Source organism: Choristoneura fumiferana, chromosome 9 (genome assembly GCF_025370935.1).
Source record: "Choristoneura fumiferana chromosome 9, NRCan_CFum_1, whole genome shotgun sequence".
Taxonomy (NCBI): domain Eukaryota; kingdom Metazoa; phylum Arthropoda; class Insecta; order Lepidoptera; family Tortricidae; genus Choristoneura; species Choristoneura fumiferana.
The window spans coordinates 5129860-5143212 of NC_133480.1; positions in this window are offsets into that span (position 1 = coordinate 5129860).

The window sequence follows — 13353 nt, forward strand, 5'->3', positions numbered from 1 at the left end:
TTAAACAATACTTAGGTCACTAGGTGTTTTTATTAGCTGTATGTTTGCATAACGAAATTAAATCGTAACCAAAAAATAACCCGAGTTTTTAATAAATATTTAAAATAAAAAGTAAAAATTTACTTCTTAAGTAACTAAATTTAAGTTCAACAGTCGGGACTCATTCAAAATCGTGACCAGCTCTAAAATTACCAATTATTTGCCTAATGGGTCTCGACTTCTAGACTATCCACTACTAGATTTGTTTTAAATTTAATGTTTTTCTAGGTAGGCAGGCTTTTTAACCTTGCGGTCTTTAAAGGGTAAATAAACCGGTAAAAAAAAGGTTAAAATGAAGTTGTTAATGTTTTCAGTTCACCCTCTGTCTTGCAGAAAGCTCAACGTTTGAGCACCATGAGATTAAATTCCTGGACGAAGTAGGTATCAGGCATTCCTTTACGAGTAATATAAAAGTTTTGAGCAGCGGCCAAGCAAAAATAGCGAACAAGGCAATAATTTACATCGCTTATTCGCTTTATTCCTCGTATCACGTTATTTATGGATATCATCCCGGTTTGTTGGGGAGCGGAAGCAGTTATAATACGGGGTTTGGGATCTGGAAGTTTTTTGCTTAGTTGTTTTTAACCATGCTAAAAAAAAACGTTTCACTTGAAAGAAAATACATTTAAATAGGTAGATAAAACGTTTATTTGATACTGCAATCACACGTAATCTCAAAACAGAAATAAAAAGTCCAATCTTATTTTTGTTTGTGTGCGCTGCAGTAGTGCAAAGGGCCGTGGCTCAGTGGTCAACATTGCTCATAGGGTAAAAATACTTATTCTGCCACAATCTAGAGGACCGACGGTAATATATTTCTTACTGCTTAAAATAAATAATACCTCCAACAAAACGTCACAAAACGTCATAAAACCAGGGACCAGTCTGAAAACCAGCGCTGGGTAAAATATGCTGAGATTGGAACTCATTGCCTTTACTTTTTTTTCTGTAGCTATCTTCAATGCGCAATGTTTTAATTACCTAGGTTAAGTTAGTGCCAATAAAGATGTTTATTATTATTATTAGATCTTTAGACCTATTATTATAAAATATCACAATCATAGAACAAAAGAAAAACTTTGAGCATAAATGAGACGCTATACGGTGATTTTTAATCGGTGATCAGGAATAACAAAAAGCGATAAGGACGGTTACACTGAACAACTTTTCCCCTGGGACCAATACGAAAATCGGGGTAAAAAAATCAGCTATTTCATAGGAAACCTCAGCACCTCACCAGCCTCAATGAATGAAACCAGGGTTTTTTTTCCCGATTTTGGTATTGGTCCCATGGGAAAAGTTATTCAGTGTGACCGTCTTTATCGCTTTTTGTTATTTCTTAATCACCGATTAAAAACCATTGCTAGTTATTTAGATCCGCATTATGTAAAAATAACCTAATTAACTCAGACAAAGTGAATCCAATATTGTCATTTCAAACTTCAATATCTCAAAAACGGGTGAACCGATTTAATAAAACATAGCTAAAAATTACCGCAAGGAAACCCTTTTAGATAAAAAAGCGCGCATCGATATCGGTCCATCTATATATGGAAATACTAGCTTATGCCCGCGACTACGTCTGCGCGGATCTAGGTTATCGCGCGGTGGCGCCCTCTACCGGAATAAAAGGTATCCTATGTTGATCCTTGGGGTTCAAACTACCTATATATCAAATTTCATCAAAATCGGTTCAGTGGTTTCGACGTGAAAGGGTAACAGACAGACAGACAGACAGACAGACAGACAGAGTTACTTTCGCATTTATAATATTATATAAGTAGGGATAGTAGGGATGAGTTATTAGAAACTAATTTCGATAAGTATTTTTTCATGCAATCACTATTTTTTTTAAATTGTTGAAACTATTGTTTGAAGATGTCATATTTTAATCTTGCCACGACTATTGCCACACAAATGCTTATTTCATAAATTTAATCTAATGCGTATGTTGAGCACCTGCCTTGTTTTATTTTTTATCTCTGGTGAAATGGTAAACTGTCAAGAATGTCAATCAAGGACGAAACTTACTGTCACTGTCAAAGTGTCTTAATGTCAGATTGCGGGTCCAAATTCTATTCCGTAGCTTAAACCACGCGTAAATTTTGAAGAATTCTAATCTTCACAAACTCGAGTACAACTTGGACCGTCTACGTCGTAGTTTTCAGTCAAATGAAAATCATTGCTTATTTTTTATGTAATAAATAAATTCATTATATTAAAATAAAAAGAACTACAAAGACAATGATTTAAAAAGCATTAATCTCGAAATGGTTTTCGATTTACCTACTACACATTTAATAAATTAGACAACCTCATTTTGAGATAATAATGTTTTTACCGTAGTTAGCTGTTAGAGGCTCTGTAATGGATCCTAAACTCTTTGAAAAGTTGCATAAATTTAAATATACATATATTCACGTCTCTCAGTGTGGCAATAAGACGTGTTTTATACACTTGTTATTTTAATTAACCCAAGTCGATTCCAGCCAGCACATAAATATGCGATAATTAAATGTTGTCAACACCCCCGTCGTTCCTGGAGATGCTCATTTCCAGTCGCGATACCATTATTTGTGTAGTTCAAGAGCTAGATACTTGTTATTGTACAAAAGTAAAGAAACAAATACAATTGACAAAGAAATATTTATCGGGACTCATCACGAACTACATATTTAAGTATCTAAGTATTTTTCATATTTATCTAGTCTTAGTTGGTAAATTTGTATTTAAGTATGTATCTTATCTATTCAAGTAACTTTATACGTTGCCTAGTGCCCATAACAGAAGCTTTGCTTACTTCGGGACTACTTAGTTCAATTAGTGAAGTGTCCCGTGATATTTATTTATTTATTTTAGTTCCTATAGTTATGAGTTATAATCATGAAATTGAAAACATTACACAATTGACTAACGTTGGTATACATGTGCAAAGGTCAAAGGTTGAGATTTATGTATGTATGTGTGATACATTCCATTCGTTTTATGGAATTGCATAGTAATAGAATTCAATGTCAAGCCTAATGTAATATTGTTCCATGAATCTAACCGAAAGTACCCCGCTTGTAGTAGAATCAGTTGATGTGTAGACCCTGCAGCAAGATTAATAAATAAATATCATGGTTCAATTGACACTTATTTACCTAGTACCAAATTAAGCAAAGCTGATGAGTACTAAAAAACGGATAAACGTCGTTAAAACTTTATTACTTTTTAAAGTAATTCTTCACTAGTTTTCAATTAATTTTAATAACTTTAGAATGGGAATTCCCAAAAAATAAATTGTTATCTGAACGTCTGTGGCTAAACCCTAAAAATAGTTTATTTTATCAACCACAGCTCTTACCCTATGTTCCAGTACGCGTAGAAAATAGGCCTCATTTTCACGAAGACGCGCTAAATTAAATTCCGTAGCTCCGTGAGCGCACGCGACCGATTTGCGAGATTTTTCAGACATAACGAGGAGATTAAGGGGGAGTTGGGAAGGGGGGGGGGTTTGCTTGAAGCGGAATGTCACACATATTTTTTGAGGCGCAAGCGTTGAAAAGGCTTAACGAGTGCCATGTATATTTCGTCGGACATACAGAGGTATATATATTTTTTGTATTACGCATATAAAGTTGTTCGTGGTTTTTTACGTGGTTTTAATATTTGCAAACCATTTTTCGACCATTTGTCGATATCCAAATAAGCTCACATTTAGTTCATTTGCAATTCAATTGGGAATAATTTATCCACTGAGGGAAAGAAATATGTTGACTATGCCTTTAACAAACTTGAATATGTAGCATTATGGCTTATCTTCTTTCGACTTTTTAATATATAAAATTCTCTATGTTTATGAGTAAAGTCCTCCGAAATGGTTATGTTTTTTTTTTTGGGTAAGTATATTCAGTAGGTCTGAGAATAGGATGTAAGCTATTTTTCATATTACTACGCGGACGGAGTTGCGGGCAACTAACAAAAATACACACACACACACACTCACACGCATCACAGCACACAAGCACGTACGCGCTCACTATTTTAATGCATTCATAATATTAGAAGGAACTAGTGTTCTGTATTCTTCAGCAATACATTAAAAATAATCTACTCATAATAACAATAAAGTCAGTTTTTCCGCCTTCAAGACGTGCTGTCTCACGTCCCGTACGTGATTCGCAACATTTTTGTTTACGTAGTGCTCGTGACAGGGAATGAGGTACTGGGTTCTCGCGGCACATCACGTGAAGGCACGGGTCTTTTGTTATGCAAGAACCGGTAAAGGGCGACGGGATTGCGCTCGGAGGGTTCTGTACAATCACAAAAGCATCGGAGCTGTGTGCTTATAAATAGGTATTTGTTATTAATGATCTGCCAAAGAATTCATAGCGAAATTGATTATGTAAAGTTCCCATTCTGATACGTACGAAATCATGATTATTAAAAGGTACCACCCTGCAGGGCTACTACGAAACTCGAAACTCGAAGTTCGTATCGTAACGTCCCTCTCGCTCTCGTATTAAATAGTATAAGTGTCAGAGGGACCGCACGACACGAACTTTGAGTTTCCGAGTGGAACCTTTTAATAATCATGATTTCGTACGTATCAGAATGGGAACTTTACATAATCAATTTCGCTATGAATTCTTGAATTCTGCTGGGTCATGATTCAATTTGTTCGACTGTACATACAAAACTTGGAATGAACTCCGACTCCGATCAGAAGTACCCATTACTCGTTTTTATTTGTGGAAAACCACATCGTAACGAGCAAGGAACCCTAAAAAGCCATAGAATTTCTTTCAAGACGGGCAGCAGGTGTCAAACCCTCGTCAGGGCATAATCTCATTGTTGTGAGGAACCCTGAAGATGCCTGGTTATTGTTGCTGGGCGTAATTGGGTTATTAGTCATTGGTATTTTTTGAGAGATAAACATTCACTGGGCGTAAAGCCATCCATGAATTACATCACATATTGTTGCGGAGGGAAGTGACGAGGTGTATGACGCAGAAACAAAATAATTGCGAGTTTTTTTAGCAACAGGTGTGACACTCTCTGCTGCGGCGCAAAGTACCAACTGCCTACTCTGTCATCGATCCAACACACGCCATGACATGACAAGGTGGTCTCTCAAAATGGTCCAAATTGGTGACACGTAATTTTTTGATGGTCATCAGCCAAATAAGTGGTCTACCAATCTTAAACAAGTTCCTATCAAATTAATATGTCGCTAAAGCCGAACTTTCAAGTTGACAGACACGTCTTTTGGCATTATTGTTTTATGGCATGCAAACGATTATCAACTCTAGGGTGGTAGACCACATATTTGGCTGATGGTACCATACACAGAAATGAGATAATGTGTAAATTTGATGAAAGGCTTCATGGTACCTCTGTCCTCTGTACATGTCGACGATGCGTGAGGGTACAAAGCTCTATAAATTTGTACTACAATAGTCGCTCGGAAAGTTCTCAATGGAGACCGCGGATCCACAAGCGCAGCGTAGGACATCCACCAACGAGATGGACGGATGACCTGGGGGCCTACCACGCTCTCTTTATACGATTCAGTTTAGGCTCTAAACTGAACTGCATCGCTATTTCGTACCACGACGTTACTTTTGCGATTCAGTTCAAGCACGGTTCAGCGACAGCGATACAGACATTTTCATTCACTCACTTCAAGCGGTTTTCGTACCATGACGCTTAAGTTGAGTGGGAATTGAATCGCTTCAGTGTCAAATTTAGCGATTCAGTATAAGTTACTCATTCTGTCAATTCTTTTGGAATTTTAAGTGTTTTACTTGGAATATTTTAAAATTTCAAGAACTTTTTAACTTTTATTCAAGTTTTATAACTTTTCATAGGAACCTACTCACGACACTGTGCTTCTTAACTCCTCAATGATAAAACTAATTTTTCAGTGAGAAAAGAGACTTGTGGATTAGTGACAGCGTAAACATTTATTTGTAATCAACACAACGGTTGCTAAGAACACGAAATGACATAGAGTTATGGTTTTCCAAAATAAAGAGGTTTCAGTATACAATATTTGGTTTGCATACAGCGGCATCCCTTTCGCGACTTAGCGTTTCAGTTTCGGACCAGAGACAATATCGATCTTTCATTCACTTGTAAACCATTGAGACTCAGCTCTGAGAAATAAACGTCGTGGTACCAATTTCGACGATTCAGTTAGGTGCCTAAATTGAACTGCTCTGCGTTTGGATCGTTTATGAAAAGATCATGGTAGGCCCCCTGCAGGTCGCTTTCAACTGCAGGTCTAGGGGGGAGGTTTATGCCCAACAGTGGACGTCTTACGGCTGATACGAAGATGATGATGATGAGACGTTCAGACGTGACTTCACATTTATATTTATCCTTCAGGAGGCCAGCTGATACTCCAACTTCCAGTCGTGGCGCCACCAGTCCTAAAAAGTTTAGTGATCATTTTCGTCTTGGCTCTTTGTGAACAGAGGTACGCGTAAAATATAGCCCAGTTGAAATACCTCTAGCTCACTAACTCCCAAGTTCCCAGAACGAGCCTACAGATAAATCTCTTCACACCGAATAGCGCAGTAATAAATTAAAGCTGTCTCTGCGCCTGTTAAGGCTTGCGTCCACTATACTCTAAAATAACTATTTTGCTTATTTAAGAGTGCCATATTTTGGTAAGGTGTTATAAAAATACTAAAATAAATTATACTATTAGAATTCCGAGGGAATATCGTGATAAAAATACCTAGCTTATGTGTCTGTTATCCCTGATATTTAGCTATCTTCGTATAAAAGTACCATCCAAGTATATAATTATCTGCCAACCATTTCAGCGTAAAGGAGTAACAAACTTATACACACTTACATACACTAACTCACAAACTTTCGCATTTACACTATAACTAATAGGATATAAGACTTATTGAAATGTTACATCGAACTAATTAATATATGTAAGTGTCAAAGTAGAATTATGTTGTAGAAAGAGATATAAAAAACAATATCACAGCAGGTATCTTGACCCCACTATTTGCGACTCAAGCAGTGGACGGCAACCCTTACAGCCACAACTTTCAAGTAACTAACTAGATTATTTGAAACTTCAACTTTACTTGACTAAAGTTTCAGCCGCACCTGGGTCCCAAGTTGAGATTGGGATCTGAAAGGTGTTACAGTAATTTGATTTTGATATTGTTAGAGAAAGTATAGTCAAGTAGCTGTTTCCCGCGATCCACCTGCGAAGAATTCCCTTATCATTCGTCATCATCATCATCATCTTCTTCATCATCATAATCATCATCATCCCCATCATCATAAAAAAAATTAAGTAATTTCCTTTAGCAAGTAGGTTTATAAATGAATCATCTTCATCATAAACACTATCATAGCCGTAGGACGTCCACTGTTGGACATAAGCCTCCTCAGTTGCTTCGGTTGGAAGCGGCCTGCATCCACAGCGAATCCGCGACTTTAACCAGGTCATCCGTCCATCTCTTTGGTGGACGTCCTTGGCCAGGCTTGCTGATTGCTATCCCGTGGAAACTATATAATTTTTCGCCACAAAACTATGTCCTTCTCAGTCTTAAAATGTCCGTACTAAATATCATGTTTTATATTGATACCCATTTCAGACTAACATAGATGAGCAAGGGGGCAGCCAGTGCGTGCAAGTGGCAAGTTGTCGTTCATTGTGGCGTTCTAAGGAGCCTCCCCTCTTCCGGCTGATGATGATAACATTGATAAATAACATTTTATGTATTACATTAAAAACAAAATATTTAAATCTAACTAGGTGACAAAACGGCGTGACTCTGTCTGACGATTGGCTGTTAACCCATACAGTGCCGTTGACACCCATCGGCGTCTTGGTGGACCCTCATGTGATGGCGCTGACGCCGGTGGCCGTCTGTTCTGCAGAAGCATCGCCATTGTGGCATAATACGTAATCTGGCCATATCTGGCGCTCGGCAATGAATGGGTTAAGTGGGAAGATGTAATAGAAGAGACAGTCAGGGTAGTTACTTTCGTACGTAAGTAATCGTACGTAATAGTTTCTGATTTAGACGCAAGCCTTCTAAAGACCTGAAGTTTCACGCGCGAACCAAAGGATCCGACATTTGAATTTAAATAGTGGAGTTTCACTTACTTTGTTGTTACTTTGTTTACATGCCGAATAAACTTTTTCTTTCTTTCCTTATTTTCCTAAGGACCTAAGACAAATAAATTATCTGTTTTTATATCTCAACTTGTTTTGGCATGAGGCTAAGACAATTTTTCCCCTAGCTTACTTAATCCCGGAGAATTACACGTTCACTCGGATGGGATTTGGCAATTTTCCAACGAATGTTTTTGTTTCATTGTGAGAATGCGAGCTTCAGGGTTCTGTAGGTAAAAGTTTCATCTTATTTTCGATCGACGAAGAATTATTGTATTGTCATCAGATTTACATAAGTACCTATGCCAAACTTCAAGTCAATCCGACCACTAGAAGTGAGTCAAATTAAACTTGCAAGATTTGGTCGATATTAACTACTTAATTCCATTATAAACTCACATTTTCATGTGATACCCTCCGACGCCTCGTTAACAGGCTCCTATTTTCAAGCACTTAAGATCGAAACATAAAGGTTAATGGGTTTAACAGCTGCATAACTTTGTCAGTAATTGCCTACGAATAGCAAGACAAAGTAAGGCGTTTAGATTTCATTAGGCTGAGAACAAAAGATTGTACCTGGAGCTTGTAATACCCGCTATTATTTAGCACGTCTTCGCTTATCTTGGGATTATAGGAGAAGGGGAAGGGTCGGTTTAGATGCTACACTTTGCTACTTATCCACTAAGTACACAGGGTGTAACATTCATATCGATCATTATGGGAAAGTCTGAAACTATAATACATACGAAGATCCGTTTTTAGGAACCATGTAGGATTTTAATAACCAGAAAAACTGCAACCATACATTTTCAAAAACTTGTACTCAGCTCGGGAAACGAGCCCGGATGTTTTGACAATAAAACTTACATTTTTAAAGAATAATATGAAATACAATGCATTTTATTCATACTAAATAGTGTTTCATAGTAACATTTATTGCTTACCTCCACTACCGATATCGAAATAGAAATAATGTATGTTTTGATTTTCAAAACGACCGGGTTCGATTCCCGAACTGAGTAAAAGTTTTTTTTTTGTAAATGTATGAATGCAGTTTTTTTCCTTATTAAAATCGATGACAATGGTTCCTAAGAACAGATTTTCGTGTCTTATAGTTTCAGACATTCCCATACCGACCGATATTAATGTCACACCCAGTATACGAACTATCATCACCAATATACAGAGTATCTCTGACAATGGGGCTTTAATCCAAGTATCGGTTCTACGCACATAACTGAGCTTCTTTTTTTCTGCTACTTTTTAAAAATATGACCACTGTTAGTTTCATGTTTTCCGTACACGTTAAAATGTAATTTTCAATGTATGCTATACAATACTATAGATATTGACAGCACATTGATAAATGACAAAAATTATTCTACGAGATAGCTATATATAACACCGTCATGTCCGGTACACTGATTTGACGATTAAACTTTGTGGATCATTAAATTATCAAAATTATTATTCAAGTTATTTGAAAATGTTACAAAACAAAAGTAGCTTAGTTATAAACGAGAGTTGAATTGAACCTTGAATTTAAAACCCCGTGGTCAGGGACATCCTGCAGACAATACACGTACTCTAGAACCTGACCAAAAGTTATTTTTGAGTGATGTTGGTAAAATAAGGAAATGAAATGCTGACTGAAATGTGAAACTTATTTTGATCCTTATTTATACCAAATAAATATACTCAGCGGCACAAAATTTGGCCCACCCTTCATACAAAATCAGCGTTGTATGGCAATACCAATACGTTGATGGAGGAAAGAGCCAGCCCTATGGTCACCAGTGGAACGGGCATTTTCGTTAATTTTTTTGATGTATTTGCATTTTTCAAATTATTAGCAGCTGTTTCTGGGGTAATGATTAGATAACGATTTCTTTGTTTATTATAAAATGCAATGACTATTAGAACAGGCACATAGAGGCCTAATTAAAATAATTAATTATGTAACATTGTGATGAATATGGACTAAATAATTTAGTTATTTATCTGCTTTAACATTTGTACTGACAAAATAAATTACAGTTTTGCAATAGAAAACTCCATTAAAAAGGTTCATTGAAATAAGAAGTAGAGACGATTTTCAAGATTTTATTAGAAGACAACTGTGGAGTAATAGCTTTTAGCTATGGAAAGAAATTGGGATTTTTTGTTAAATTGAAAATACGAACTGAAATATAGATGCACAGAAAAAACAGAAGAATAAGACCATCACTGGGAATCGAACCCAGGTCCTCGGTAATCCGTACCGTACCACCGTAGTACCGTTGACCATCAGTGGTGTAGCGGTATAGCACGCGATACGGATTACCGAGGACCTGGGTTCGATTCCCAGTGATGGTCTTATTTTTCTGTTTTTTCTGTGCATCTATATTTCAGTTCGTATTTTCAATTTCGGTTATACGGGATGACCGTAAAAGTAAAAATTTGGAATTGAAATAAAAAATACAAAAAGATTCCAAAAAACCAATCATATTTTTTTGTTAAGATAAATTGCGTTTTATCGATAATAGATACAAGCAATTAAACACCCTCTTAAATAATTATCATGTCGTAATTTTTTATTATTATAGGTCTCAATAAAAACTTACCTACATGTGTTAGTAATTAACTAAACTCCGCTAAATAAGAATCGTAATAATGACGGTTATGGAATAAAATGTATATCTTGATTTTGTGTAAGTACATATGTATTTTGAATAGCTGTTATGGTTAAGAATTTATTTATTTCTCAAAAAGATAACAATCACTTATAATGAGAAATAAGTAACAATAATTTGCTTAAACTATTAACAAATGAGCATACAAAAGCAAGTTGAGGGTATTCTTAAACTAAGACATCTAAAGTACAATTCAATAGAATCTGTCAATTTTCTACATATTTAAGACACCCTATCGTGGGCACACTTGATTATATATGTCCCTGTTGTTGCAATTATGATCTAAAAGGAGTCAAAAAAGAATAATAGTCACATCACAAAGCCTTAGGCAGCCCGGTGTTTATATTAGTAGGCTGGAAGTGTCTACAGGATTGTCAGATTCTATTGAATTGGAGTTTAGTCGACAATCATAACAGGTTCGAGAATCAGTTGACGAGCCGAAGATAATTAAGTATAAGGGCGCGTTCTGATTGTGCGGTAAATTTATTTATCTTGAGTACTTTTTAAAATGTAACACTTGAGTTTTTTCTTAAATATTGCTAGGGAGTCGGCTTCTTGAATGTTCTTAGGTAGAGCATTGTATATTTTTACCCCCTCGCATTTAATATTCTTCCTTCCATAATTGTGAGTTCTTGACGATCGTGTGCAAATGTAATGAGCTCTTCTTAGCTGTGTGAGGGAAGTTTGGTTTCTTTTTATAAAAGATATTTCAGTGTGAATTTTATTATTAAGTATTTTATAGATAAGAATACATATTTTAAACTGGTAGATCTGTGCAATGTTCATTACTTTTGTGGCATGATACACTTTCTTTGTCGAAGTCAGATAGTGATAATGAAAGAGAACTTTGATAAGTTTATTTTGAGCTATTTGTAATTCTTGCAGATTGGTTTTTGCGGCTGTACCCCAGAGCTCAACCAGATATTCAATGCGTGGCATAACTAATTATTATAGACTACTAACTAGTATTATAGATTGTATACCGGACATTTAATGAAAAAGATCGACCCACTGCTCGAAACAAACCTCGTAACGATGATATTTTAGTTATAATTTTTTCAATATGCGGTTTCCATGACAATCGCTTTGCAGAACAAGTCCTAGATATTTCATTTTGCTTACTTCGTTTAATATTTCTCCATTTATCGTAAGCGCATTATGCTCTAAATTCTTCTTATTTTTTGGTGCAAAAATTATGTACTCGGTTTTGGATGCGTTTATGGTTAACAAGTTACATAGGAACCAATTCTCAAGCAACCGCAAATCAGCCTGAGCTTCATCGACAACGGAGTCAATGGATTTACCAAAATAAAAAAGGCACGTGTCATCAGCGTAAAGTGTGATGTGTCCCTTCAGGCCTATTTCAGAGATGTTATTTATAAAAATTAGAAACAGAAGGGGTCCTAGTATTGAGCCCTGCGGCACACCGTAGCAAATTTGTCTAGGTCTAATAGCTGTTACCTGATACTTACCCACGTTTGCATTTTTACTTGAGCTTATTTTGAAATAAGGCAGTGCAGTGGGGTGCAGGTGGTAGGACCTTGTGCAAAGTCCACCTGGATTGCTTCTAATCTTGCTCGCTAATCCTGCCGTGAAGCAGAAGTGCTTGCACTGTTGTGTTTCGGCGTGGAGAGTAAGACAGCCGGTGAAATTACTGACACCTGAGTTATTCCATCTTAGTCCTCTAGGTTGGCAACGCATCTGCAATACCCCTGGCGTTGCAGATGTTTATGGGCGGTGGTGATCTCTTACCATCAGGAGACCCACTTGCTCGTTTGCCATCCAATCGAATAAAAAAAAAAGCTTATTAGAAACAGTTCAGTAAACAAGGTCACTTAACACTAATAATAAAAATATACACGAGTAACTTTGAATAGAAAAAAAATCAGGCGCCAATTTAATTTAGTCGGCTCCCCCATCGCGTCGCGTGGGAGAAATAAAAAGAAAATAATATTAACACCGAAATGTTATTTTCGCCAGGGCACATGAAAGAACCTACAAAACACGTTGTCCGATTAACAACCTTGTATCAAACTGTTCAAGTTTGTTTTTGGTTGTAGAAGACACTTTTTTATTTTTTTGTAAGTTTTTATGTCGTTTCAAGTGTGATAAGCCAGTGACAACTTTATTTGCTGTATATGATTTCGTTTGTTGAAATGGAATTTGACATGATTTTTTAAAAAGCAGCTGGCAGCCTTACATTCTGCCTAAAATTTCTGTGCATTGGAATTGTATGAAGAAAGTAAATCGAATATTTTTAAAATAGCAGCCAAGTACATTTAATTTTTATTGTCACCTCGCGAAGACTAGGGTTCTGTTGTACTAATAATGCGGCAAATATTCAATAGATATCAAGTTTTAACCGACCATCACCCCTTAACTGCTTTAGCCTAATAAGCTGTCAAAGTTCAACTTTTAATTTAATTGCTCATACTACTGTCTTGTACTTTAGCTTGTATCTATAAACAAAACTATACTTATAGCTTGGTACTTGACACAACCTAA